This window comes from Girardinichthys multiradiatus, chromosome 19, assembly GCF_021462225.1.
Source record: "Girardinichthys multiradiatus isolate DD_20200921_A chromosome 19, DD_fGirMul_XY1, whole genome shotgun sequence".
Lineage (NCBI taxonomy): Eukaryota > Metazoa > Chordata > Actinopteri > Cyprinodontiformes > Goodeidae > Girardinichthys > Girardinichthys multiradiatus.
This window is the reverse complement of record NC_061811.1, coordinates 36425290-36437933: the sequence shown is the minus strand read 5'-3', so window position 1 is coordinate 36437933 and position 12644 is coordinate 36425290. Positions and strand designations below refer to the sequence as shown.

General features: G+C 41.4%; 1 long non-coding RNA gene across 1 annotated transcript in view; it reads left to right on the top strand.

Moving 5' to 3' along the window:
* LOC124855966 overlaps positions 1–6670 on the top strand; it is a 33794-nt gene extending 27124 nt beyond the window's left edge. The window contains exon 5 of the long non-coding RNA XR_007035205.1: positions 6248–6670. This is a non-coding gene — a long non-coding RNA (uncharacterized LOC124855966). The remainder of the gene's footprint in view (positions 1–6247) is intronic.
* Positions 6671–12644: the final 5974 nt, after the last annotated feature.

The window sequence follows — 12644 nt, the reverse complement described above, 5'->3', positions numbered from 1 at the left end:
AAACAGAGAAGAGAGAGCTTTACGGTATGAAACACAGAGCAACGGTAGGTCAGTTTGTTTTTGCTTTTCACCTGCTAATGCTTGGAATGACTTGAAAGCCTAAAAGGTGAAAGACCTTACCCTCTGATAGTTCAACCGTCCCCTCATCCATCAGTCTTTGATGGTGGACTGAGGAGGTGTGCCCTGCATCCATTGGATCACACAACAAGCAGCCACTTTTCCTTGTGTAAGATCGCACAGAAACTTTTACATAAAGGAATCATGCATCTCAGAACAACTTTCAGGAGAAAGACTTAGAAAAGAGAAATTCCTCATTACTTCTTGCGTGGTTCCAGAATCTCGGTTTTCTTTGCAGTACATCACTAAAACTTCAGCTATCTTTGGTTCTTGTTAGTTTCTGTTTCTTATCAGCAGGAGCATTAAAGCAAACATATTAAAACTGAGTTTCATTAATAATAAATGCTACCTTACAGTAGCATGTGGTTATATCTCTCTCTGCACTCTATTTGCACTCCTGAGAGCACACAGGAACATTTTCCCACTGCTCTGTGGAGTCGCAGTTCTGTTGTCACCATGCCACAGCCGCGCTGATCATTGTATTTATGTCCTGGGTATGACTTCCTGTGTCAGATTGTGGATTGTTAGGGAAACAATGGTGTGTTTTGCCTTGAAAGGACACCTCAATCATTTACCACCATGCTGTAAATGCAGAGGTATACAGCATGGCTTTTTTAAAACAATATGTATTTTTTCTCCCGGTGCTGTGACTTGAATGCAGACTGTGCTGATATAATGAATCAAAAGGGGATATGTGGGACATATGACAGCAGAATACGATGCAGTGGACTGCTATCCATGCGCACTGTCAAGCAACAGAGTACCAACTTTCAGAAACCCAGATAAACGGAAGAAAAAACCACTACCAAAAGATCTTCGTAAAGATTACAGAAAATAATAATGAGCTATAAAAAAATATTTATGGTATTAGCCAGTCTGCCATTTGAAGTACTTTCAAAATAAATCTACCATTGCTTCTTTGTAATTCTCACAGAATCACCTTCACTTCTCTGATATTTTAAAACAAATGTTCACTCCTTTTTGGATCAAGAAAACCTTGGGGGGAAGTAGCTTCATCTGTTGTGGTTGAGATGGACCTAAATGCAGACAGGACATCAAAAGAAGCATAATAATCAAATAAGCAAACTTCTATAATATGTGAAACAGGACATGAAAACAGTTTGAAAGTGAGAAAGCCAGGGAGACCAGGGAGCTTAAATACTGTGGGGCTAATTCAAGAATGCAGAGCAGCTGGGAGAAAATCTAAGCAGGGAACTGGGCAAAGCAAAACACACAGCAAACTAAACAGAACACAGAAGGGACCATACTTACCAAAAGCTAAAGACTAACACTAACATGTTACTCTAAACATTAACACACAAACAACAGAACATCTGAAAGAACTAAGAACACAACACAGAGGACTGTATTAATGCCAGAAAACCCTAATGGCAATAATAGAAGACATTAAAAAAATCTAAATAAAAACACAAATGAAATCCAAAAAACAAACAGACATGGATAATGACAGGACAAAGCTTATGATCATTATTATTATTGTTATCTTTATCTAATACTTAAATTAGTTTAATTGATTTGAAACATTTAAGTTAGACCAAAAGCAAAAAAAATGTCTGTAAGGGGGTAAATACTTTTTCACAGCACTGTCTTTTAGCAGTACAAGTATACTGCTTACTTGGCTTGTTTTTTGCTGATAAAAAGGCCTAAACAGTGGTCTTATTTAGATTATAATGTTGATGGGTGTTTCTTGTAAAAAGAAAAGTCATATTTAAGTTTGGTTATGCATTACAACAAAGCCTTTCTTTAAACGGGCCTATTTCCTGTAAATTTGTCCAGCGTCAGATATCCCCCACTGTACTAAAGCAGTAATATTTGTATTAGCCAATGAAAACATGCCCATCTCCACAAATATGCAGTCAAGCACACACTTGTTGCTCTCAGTTATGACTGCTGTGATGGTGGTAAAAGTGACGCTTCTCCCGCATCACATGTCACCTCCTCCAGAAGATGTTGTGCAAATTAAAACTAAATAATAAGTCAAAGTAAATTAAAAGCTAAATGCAAATCTTGGAAGAAAAAAAACAAAAGAAAGTGCAGCTAACATGTTCAGACTAAAAAGCATTGTGGGAGTAAGAAAATGTGCTTTAGTCAGGCCACAGCATGTTGCTGTTTCTGCTGCTGCATTACAGCAGGCAGTAACTTTACAAGAGCTGAAAATCAAGGACAGATTTATGTAGAGAAGCAAATTTGCTTTACTTTGTTTAGGCTATCCTAAGAAAATCCGAACCTCAACATAAAACAATAAGTAGAAATAACCTGAGAGACAAATGTTCGTAACAGACATTTAGAGCAGCTCTCTTCTTCACCAGCTATAAAGACATGGTCCATATAATAATAATAATTTAATCTGCAACTATTCTCAGGGGAATATTTAAATGATGGAGTTGGGGGTATTGTTCTTTATTATTTCATTCAAAGCTTTGTTCTGCTTCAAGGAGGGGGCTTTGTTCTGCCCCCTCCTTGAACCGCCACCTTAACGTGGTGGAGGGGTTTGAGTGCTCGAATGATCCTAGAGGCTATGTTGTCTGGGGCTTAAATGCTCCTGGTAGGGTCTCCCATGGCAAATAGGCTCTAGGTGACGGGTCAGACAAAGAGCGGTTCAAGAACTCCTCATGAGAACTACTAAATCGAGGCACGTGACATAAGGGTGTCCATCAGTGCACTTGGCACCAGGACACCCTAGGCAGCAGGTCAATGATCGACTTTGTTGTCGTATCATCAGACCTTCGGCCACATGTTTTGGACACTCAGGTGAAGAGAGGGGCTGAGCTGTCCACTGATCACCACTTGGTGGTGAGTTGGATCTGCTGGAGGAGGAGAAAGCCTAACAGACTTGGCAGGCCCAAGCGCATAGTGAGGGTCTGCTGGGAACGTCTGGCGGACCCCTTGGCCAGGGATGTATTCAACTCTCACCTCCGGGAGAGCTATGACCAGATTCCGGGGGATGTTGGAGACATAGAGTCCGAGTGGACCATGTTCTCCACATCTATTATCGATGCTGCTACCCGTAGCTGCGGATGTAAGGTCTGCAGTGCCTATCGCGGTGGAAATCCCCGAATCCGGTGGTGGACACCGGCAGTAAGGGACGCTGTCAAGCTGAAGAGGAGTCCTATTGGTTGTGGTTGGCTCGTGGGACTCCTGAGGCAGCTGACGAGTACCGTGAGGCCAAGCGTGCCACGGCCCGGGCAGTGGCAGAGGCAAAAACTTGGGCCTGGGATGAGTTCGGTGAGGCAATGGAGAAGGACTACCGGTTGGCCTCAAAGCGATTCTGGCAAACCCTCCGGCGCCTCAGGAAGGGGAAGCAGTGCTTCGCAAACACTGTTTACAGTGGGGATGGGGAGCTGCTGACCTCGACTGGGGACATTATCGGGCGGTGGAAGGAGTACTTAGAGGATCTCCTCAATCCTGCCATCATGCATTCCCTGGTGAAACAGAGACTGGGGACTCGGGGTTGGACTCTTTCATCACCCAGGCTGAAGTCACCGAGGTGGCTAAAAAGCTCCACGGTGGCAGGGCTTTGGGGGTGGATGAGATCTGCCCTGAATACCTCAAGTCACTGGATGTTGTTGGGCAGCCATGGTTGATACGCCTCTTCAACATTGCGTGGCGGTCGGGGACAGTTCCTCTGGACTGGCAGACTGGGGTGGTGGTTCCCCTTCATAAGAAGGGTGACCGGAGGGTGTGTTCCAACTACAGGGGGATTCCACTCCTCAGCCTCCCTGGTAAGGCCTACGCCTAGGTATTGGAGAGGAGAGTCCGGCCGATAGTCGAACCTCGGCTTCAGGAGAAGCAGTGTGGTTTTCGTCCCGGCCGTGGAACACTGGACCAGCTCTATGCCCTCTACAGGGTGCTCGAGGGTTCATGGGAGTTTGCCCAACCGGTCCACATGTGTTTTGTGGACCTGGAGAAAGCGTTCGACTGTGTCCCTCGTGGTGCCCTGTAGGGGGGTGCTCCAGGGGTATGGAATTGGGGGCCCTTTACTAGGGGCCATCAGGTCTCTGTACAAGCAGAGCAGGAGTTTGGTCCACATTGCCGGCACTAAGTCGGACTGACCCTGACCCGTACGGTGGCTGGGCACTCCCTTAGAAATAGGGTGAGGAGCTCGGCCATCCGGGAAGGGCTCAGAGTAGAGCTGCTGCTCCTCCACATCGAGAGGAGCCAGTTGAGGTGGCTCGGGCATCTATACCGGATGCCTCCTGGGATGCCTTCCTCGGGAGGTGTTCCAGGCACGTCCCACTGGGAGGAGGCCCAGGGGACAGCCCAGGACATGCTGGAGGGACTATGTCTCTCGGCTGGCCTGGGAACACCTTGGACTCCCCCTGGAGGAGCTGGAGGAGGTGTCTGGGGAGAGGGACGTCTGGGCGTCTCTGGTGAGTCTGCTGCCCCCGCGACCCGGTCCCGGATAAACGGAAGACGACGAATACGAGTACGAGCTTTGTTCTGTTATTGCTATTATTTATTTCATTCAAATGTTTTTTAAACCTTTTTATTTTTAATGGGTGTCACAGCAACAGTGACCCCCTTGGTACCATAGGCAACTGCCTATGTGGCCTATGGCCTGCATAGCACAGATAGACGGCCATGCAAAAGTATTTATAGCCCCACACTTTTTCATAATTTGCCATGCTATAACAAACTGGATGTCATGTGTTAATTCCCACTAACACTGGGTCACAGGACGGAGATAAAAAATGGAAAGTAACGCTTTCTTCCCACATTATCAGTGCCCAGTGTAGCAGGACATCTGATAAAGAGCACAAAGACAGTGATTAGATTAAAGATAGCTAGCTAAGGTATAGTTGAGCTATGTGTTGTACGTGTCATTTACTCTGAGCCAAACTTTAAACGTGTTTATGTCATGAAGACAAAATGCTTATTTGATTTTATCAGACTGCAGGAACGCATGTTTTCTGAGCTGGGCTGGGATGTACTAAGTGAAAAAATAATGATTTTATTGTGCCTCTTCAAAAACAGCATTATTCTTTCCCTTTAATAGTTTTATGCTATTACAATATATACAGCCCAATCAGAAAAGGCTACACACAATAATTGGCTTTGTAAGGAGACAAGATTTTAACAACATTGCAGGAAAAATTAATAAATCAATTATTTTTGCTTTCAAAGAAAGCAGCAGGTGGAGATGCAGCAGGTGGCACTGGAAATGCCCTGGCCCTGCAGTTGGCAACAAAGAGCATGCATGGCGCAATTATGCAGAACAGAGGGGCTGCTTGCAGGACTTCCATTCTTGTTTTCCTCCATTTCCCAGTCTGTGCTCTGTCCCACCCAGTTATTTCTGTCCAACGGTAGCAACAATCGTCACCTGTGTGGCTTTGTTTGCAAGTTATAGTTCAGTTGCAAAAAGCACAATATGACAGCACACTGCACTAAAACAAAAACTTAAAGTCCGCCTTTTGTCAGGAGCAAACAAGCGGACCGAAAGACTTTCCTGGTGTGAATACCTCCCTAGTCTGGTTTAAAAAAATGTTTTGGGATGTTTTTAGACGAGAAATTTGAAAACGGCATATATGTAGTCAATCCTTTTAAAAACGACTCTGCTTTTAAATTCACTACAATGGTTTCAGAGAGACAGAGGCCCACATCAGATGCAGGCTCCAGCAGGAGTTGGAGCTTGCTAACCAAGTGGAGTACTGCCTGATGTTATGAGGGCACACTGTCGTTTTACCACTACTTGTTTCATGTTTAATAGTTGGTATATGTGAGATATAAGGCTTTGTGATTGATAATTACAGGTAGTTGAACAAAAAGGCTCCTTCTGTGTAAATTGTTATGGACAGTTAGCTATATTGAATGATAATCAGTGTTTCTGAATGCCATTGTGAAGCAACACGTTTTTTGAAGTACACTGTACGTCTCTACTATTAGGAAGTAGGATATTTATTTGCTTCACGGCTTGAGCCTCTAACTCTCAAAACGGTCTAAGAGCGCTATGACTACTGAGAAAATATCTAAATCAAGTGTCTATTATTAATAAATTTGAATAGTTTGTATGTTCTTGTAAAGAAGAAATCCATGTTGTAATTAGTATTGTTTATATATACCTAAGCTACAGCAGTGTACAATAAACTGTGTTCTCTATTGTTTTATGCAGGCCAGCAGAGGGCAACTCCAGCATGGATCCAGTTTCTGGATAGCTCCCAGTGATCTCTCCAGATTCATTTCCAGCTTCATTGTCTCCTCACCTTCTTTTAAAGTTTAACACTTGTTGATAAGGTTGATTTTATGATGAAGAATTATTTTGATTTTAACTATTTTATTAAATGTCCTGGAGGATACAAGTCACTGGCTTGCTGCATTCTGATGGGTTTCCTTTGGTAAAAAAAACTTTTAACCAATATGAGTAATAAACTTAAGTTGACTACATTGTTTGACAACTTGGATCAATTTGGACTGCATGTAATTAACTTGGAATCCATCTGTAGGAATGGATTAAATTGACTTTTTTATAGAGTGCCCTAAGAAGACATTTGCTGTGATTTGGCATGATATAAATAAAATTGAATAGAACTGAAAATGCTCATCCATCCATCCATCCATCCAATATTGTCTTTTAATTCAAGATTAGGTCACAGGGGTAATGGATCTAGAATAGGAAATCTGACATCTACCCAATGGCATTCCTCAGTATGTTTTGTGGTATCCTAATGTGCTCTCAAGTCAGAATGGAAATATCTTTCCTTTAACATATTGTTGGTCCGCCCCCTATCCAGTAAATCCACCTTAAAAAAATGTTCAAACAGAGGTTTCCAGGAGGCATTCTGATCAGATCCCTCACTGACTCTCCTCACCCTTGTACATCTCTGTTTTGTCCTGGGAAACCCTACCATGGATTGGACCCCAGGCCAACGTAGCCACCAGGATCTACTCAAACCGCTCCACCTTGATGAAGTGGCAATTCTGTAGTCCTTTTGGTTGTTTTTGTTTTGTCATAAACATAAATGTTCCACTCATAAGGAACTGTGTTTTAAAAAATCTTCTCTAGTTTAGATTTGATCACTATAAGTATTATAGATTTTGATCGAGACATTACACAACCTTCTTCATACCTTTATTACCATCCCCCAAAGAAGGTTATTATTATTAAGGTTATGAAGACAGTGCCCAGATAGACACTTAGGACTCAGGACTCATGTTCAGCAATGAAGTGTTCAGGCTTAGTGCTGTGTCAGTGTCTAGTAACAAATGGCTGCAGACTGTTAACACAACTCTGATGCACTGTTGCTCTTTGAACCCTTGAAAGGCTGAGGTTCTTTCCAGATCTATGTGTACAGTTGATAAAAGTAATTGTAAGCTATATGTAAGGCATGCACTCAGATTTAATTGAACCTAGCTTGGTTTGGCTGTTTACAATCTGGATCTGCTTTCCTCAGTTGAAGAAAATATAAATGCAAGGTCAAGTCTGAATTATTCTACCAGCAATTGTCCATGACAGAGAGAATAAAGGTATGGGGCTGTAAAAAAGTAATATCTGCTGGATTAAAAGTAACCCAACCCTGGGTTGTTTTAACTCGGCAGGGATGAGTTATTGGTTTGACATTCTGAATCACGATATGTTGGGACCCACAGCCATGGATTTCAACATTAAACTCTGGTACGGACTCTTCTGGAACTTTCAAAATAAATTGTATTTAACTGACTTCCAGCAACTGAGGAAAGGGAGGTAGCAGCAGACTTCCCATGATGCCACTGCCTGAATAAGAGCACCCCCTCTCCAACAAGCAGATCTCTTTCCACACGGCCTTCGAGAGGGACCGGTCTGGAGAGGCCCAGCGCGCTAATGTCTTTTGCTGACAAAAAGACATAAACTCTTCAAACTGGATCCAAGAGTGTCATACGATCATCGATCATATGCAAAGATAAGTACGAATGAAATACCGTCTGTGTATCCGGTATTTTCATTCATGAACGGGGGTAATTAAGGTACAAGCATTGCTTGACTTTCTCTCCGAGCCCTGTAGGAGCGGACAGGACGGGCCGCCCAGCTACAGCTCCGGAGCTAACCCTTTTGTTCAGAGCGAACACACCTTCAACCCCCCGTGAAGCTACCGAGCTAACCGCTTGTTGACTGTGGATACTTTCTTCAAACTTCGCCCTTGGACAACGTTTCCTCACCACGGTTCATGGGGTTAAGTGTTTTGGGCAGAGACAGATTTAGGATTAAATGATCTGAACGTTTGTCATTTTATGAAGTTTGGTTTGTTTGTGTGAAACTCGGCTATTTTAATGCTAGGAGGCTATCTGCAGCACATGTGCCGGTTTGTGCTCTTTGTATGTTTTTAAAGTTAAGACAAACTTTACTTGAAGGGTGATTTTAAACAGAACATTGATCATAACGCGCCGTCCGCGCCTATGCATTTTAACCCTTATATTAACCGAGGTATTTTAAAGGTATGTGTTTGTTTCTGGTGCTAAGCTATCAGCTTCTTTGTTGGCTCAACTGCTAACCGGTAAGAACACGTGCTTGCTACTAAAGAGTATTTAACAGAAAGGTTGTTAGTTTTCAAGCTAGTGAATAATAGTCCCTGAACATCATTTACTAGATTTGATAACTAAGTAAACACCATTAAGTCCCATTTCTCCAGAAAGATTTGGCTCTTTTCCAAAATACTCCCTTAATAATATTTCTTCAAATATTATGTCAATAAATAAAAGCAGCTAATTAGACACCATTGAGAAGTGGTCATCCAGAAGGTTGGTTTTATTCAGCAGATTGTTATTTAAAACATTATTTTTTTTAAATAATATTTTATCTGATCTTGCATTGTGAATGGTTGTCTAAACGTTTGCTGATTATTGCTTAAGTTGGTTCCAAGACTAACTTAACTTCACTTCCAGATTCTTCAAGATAATCCCTCATTCTCAAACATAAATATTGCATGGTAATGTTGCATCACTCATTTGGTCATGGTTTTCAATCATCTTTAATCAACTTGTTTATATTGTACATAGCCCATTAGTCTTCCCTATTCTTTAATTCTGCTTGGTAGTTTAGTTAGATTGTTTTAGCATATTAAAGAGTTTGTTGATTGAAATATGTTTGACTTTGATTTGACTTATTTTTATAAATAATTTTTTGTACTTTAAGAAATTGTGTGAATTCATTCCATATATGTGCAGAGTTTATGCTGTTCAATAATGTCAGAGCTCGTCTCACACCTTTCTATTTTGTCCTAATACCATCGCCTTACTGGGCTGGTATTCACAGGACAACCATTAACAGACCAAAATATTATTTGATAAAATATTAAAATATTAATATTAAATATTAAAACATTGTCTCAGATTCATAATTCCAACAGATAACTATCCAAAGAACCCTTTAAATTGATAAATATTTAAGGTAAAGTTTATCAAATGCTGGATGAAATTTATAACCCAGTACAATGATTATAATAGAATTAATAGTTTTGTAACCCTAACCCTCAAACACAATATTAACCATTTCTTCTACAGGGGTTGGACAATGAAACTGAAACACCAATCATTTTAGTGTGGGAGGTTTCATGGCTAAATTGGACCAGCCTGGTAGCCAGTCTTCATTGATTGCACATTGCACCAGTAAGAGCAGAGTGCGAAGGTTCAATTAGTAGGGTAAGAGCACAGTTTTGTTCAAAATATTGAAATGCACACAACATTATGTGTGACATACCAGAGTTCAAAAGAGGAGAAATTGTTGGTGCACGTCTTGCTGCCGCATCTGTGACCAAGACAGCAAGTCTTTGTGATGTATCAAGAGCCACAGTATCCAGGGTATCTAATTTCCCCTCGGGGATCAATAAAGTATCAATTATTTTTATTATTATTATTAATGTCAGCCTACCACCAAGAAGGACGAACCACATCCAACAGGATTAACTGTGGACGCGAGAGGAAGCTGTCTGAAAGGGATGTTCGGGTGCTAACCCGGATTGTATCTAAGAAACATAAAACCACGACTTAAATGTGCACCTCCACTCTCCTGTTTCCACCAGAACTGTCCGTCGGGAGCTCCACATGGTCAATATACACGGCCGGGCTGCTATAGCCAAACCTTTGGTCACTCATGCCAATGCCAAATGTCGGTTTCAATGTTGCAAGGAGTGCAAATCTTGGGCTGTGGACAATGTGAAACATGTATTGTTCTCTGATGAGTCCACCTTTACTGTTTTCCCCACATCCAGGAGAGTTACGATGTGGAGAAGCCCCAAAGAATCGTACCACCCAGACTGTTGTATGCCCAGAGTGAAGCATGGGGGTGGATCAGTGATGGTTTGGGCTGCCATATCATGGCATTCCCTTGGCCCAATACTTGTGCTAGATGGGCGCGTCACTGCCAAAGACTACCGAACCATTCTTGAGGACCATGTGCATCCAATGGTTCAAACATTGTATCCTGAAGGCGGTGCCGTGTATCAGGATGACAATGCACCAATACACACAGCAAGACTGGTGAAAGATTGGTTTGATGAACATGAAAGTGAAGTTGAACATCTCCCATGGCCTGCACAGTCACCAGATCTAAATATTATTGAGCCACTTTGGGGTGTTTTGGAGGAGCAATTCAGGAAACGTTTTCCTCCACCAGTATCACGTAGTGACCTGGCCACTATCCTGCAAGAAGAATGGCTTAAAATCCCTCTGACCACTGTGCAGGACTTGTATATGTCATTCCCAAGACGAAATGACGCTGTATTGGTCGCAAAAGGAGGCCCTACACCATACTAATAAATTATTGTGGTCTAAAACCAGGTGTTTCAGTTTCATTGTCCAACCCCTGTAAGTAGGAATAACTACAGCTTTCTTCAACACAAGTGTAGCTGGTGTTATCTTTTAAATCATCACTGTTAAATTGCAGAATAAACCAATAATTTGTAATTAACAAAAACAACTCTGTCAATTTTTACTTACCATGTTTTATTTCATAGTAGAGAAGAAGTCCAGTGATACTGAAGAATGGTATGTCTGAGGCTTGTCTTCATCCCAACCAACGGGGTAAAATGTTGACCCAGTATTTGTGCAAAGCCACCCAATCTATGAACCAACAAAATTAGTCAAGCTGTGGAGTTAAAGAACCAGGCACATGCAGCTCCTGGGTCACAACTTCTTAACTGATATTATCAATTCATTTCAATTCAATTCAATTCAGTTTTATTTATATAGCGCCAATTCACAACACATGTTGTCTCAAGGCACTTCACAACAGTCAGGTACATACATTCCAATTAATCCTAACAATTGAACAGTGCAGTCAGAGTTAACTTTTTATTCAAATTGGATAAAAAGTTTTTCTATCTAAGGAAACCCAGCAGATTGCATCCAGTCAGGGACTTGCAGCATTCCCTCCTCCCGGATGAGCATGTAGAGACAGTGGACAGTCACTGGCATTGACTTTGCAGCAATCCCTCATACTATCCTGCAGTTAAGAAAATAACCCAGTCTTTTTTAGTGTGTATCTTCTTGCAGGCTTCTTTCGTTTTTCCACATTTACAGTTAAATGTTTCAGATCATCAACAATTTTAATGTTGGACAAAGTTAACTTGAGAAAATAGAAAAAAACTGTTTTAAAATTATTTCCTTCATTAAGGGAAAATAATCTATCCAAAGTAATCTTGGTATACCAAAATGACGCCAAGAGGTCATCAGGAGGTCAGAGAAGAACCCAAAACAACATTTAAAGCTCTGCAGGCCTCACTGCCTCAGCTAAGTTCAGAGGTCATGATTCAACAATAGGAAGAAGAGACTGGGTAAAAAAAACCTCCTTGGAAGAGTTTTGAGTCCAAAACCATTTCTTTGTTAAAAAACTTCTTGATAATCCTTAACACTTTTAGGAAAATATTCTGTGGACTGATGAGAAAAAGTGATGTTTTTGGAAGATGTTTGTCCTCTTACATTTGGAGTAAAACTAATACGAAAGGAGAGGGGATGTCTGGGTTTCCCTCCGGGACATGCTCCCCCCATGACCCAATATTGAATCGGTGGAAGACAATGGATGGATGGACAAGACTTGTGGTCTAAATTGATTTAAAGAAATGCTGTTTTTGAAATTCTGATAGCAGACATTTCAAAGGAACTGATCAGGGAACTGATAGGAAATAACTATAATATTACACTATGTTTCATTCAAATGGCTAACAATCTTAAACAGGGACCCAACTAAAGGTGTCAGTGCAGAGGGAGAGATACTGATTATGTTTCCCTGTATGAGAGGAAGAGTCCAACCCAACAGAACTAAAAAATGTTTACATTAAGCTTGGTACTGGAACCAGAGCTCACATGTTGCTATATAAAATGTTTTGGTCTTGTCAAGAGCTCTTAGTGTTGAAATTAAAACCTTGAGCCTCCGTCAACCAGCATCATCTTGACAAATGCTCAACTTAAAGTGGGTGGTTGAACAGACTGTGAAGCATAAAAAGTGTGAACTAGAACAGGTTACCATAGATTTTCTGTAAGATTTATGGCATCTGGTGTCATTACTGAAATGAAAACATTCATTGCTGTATAGACATGAT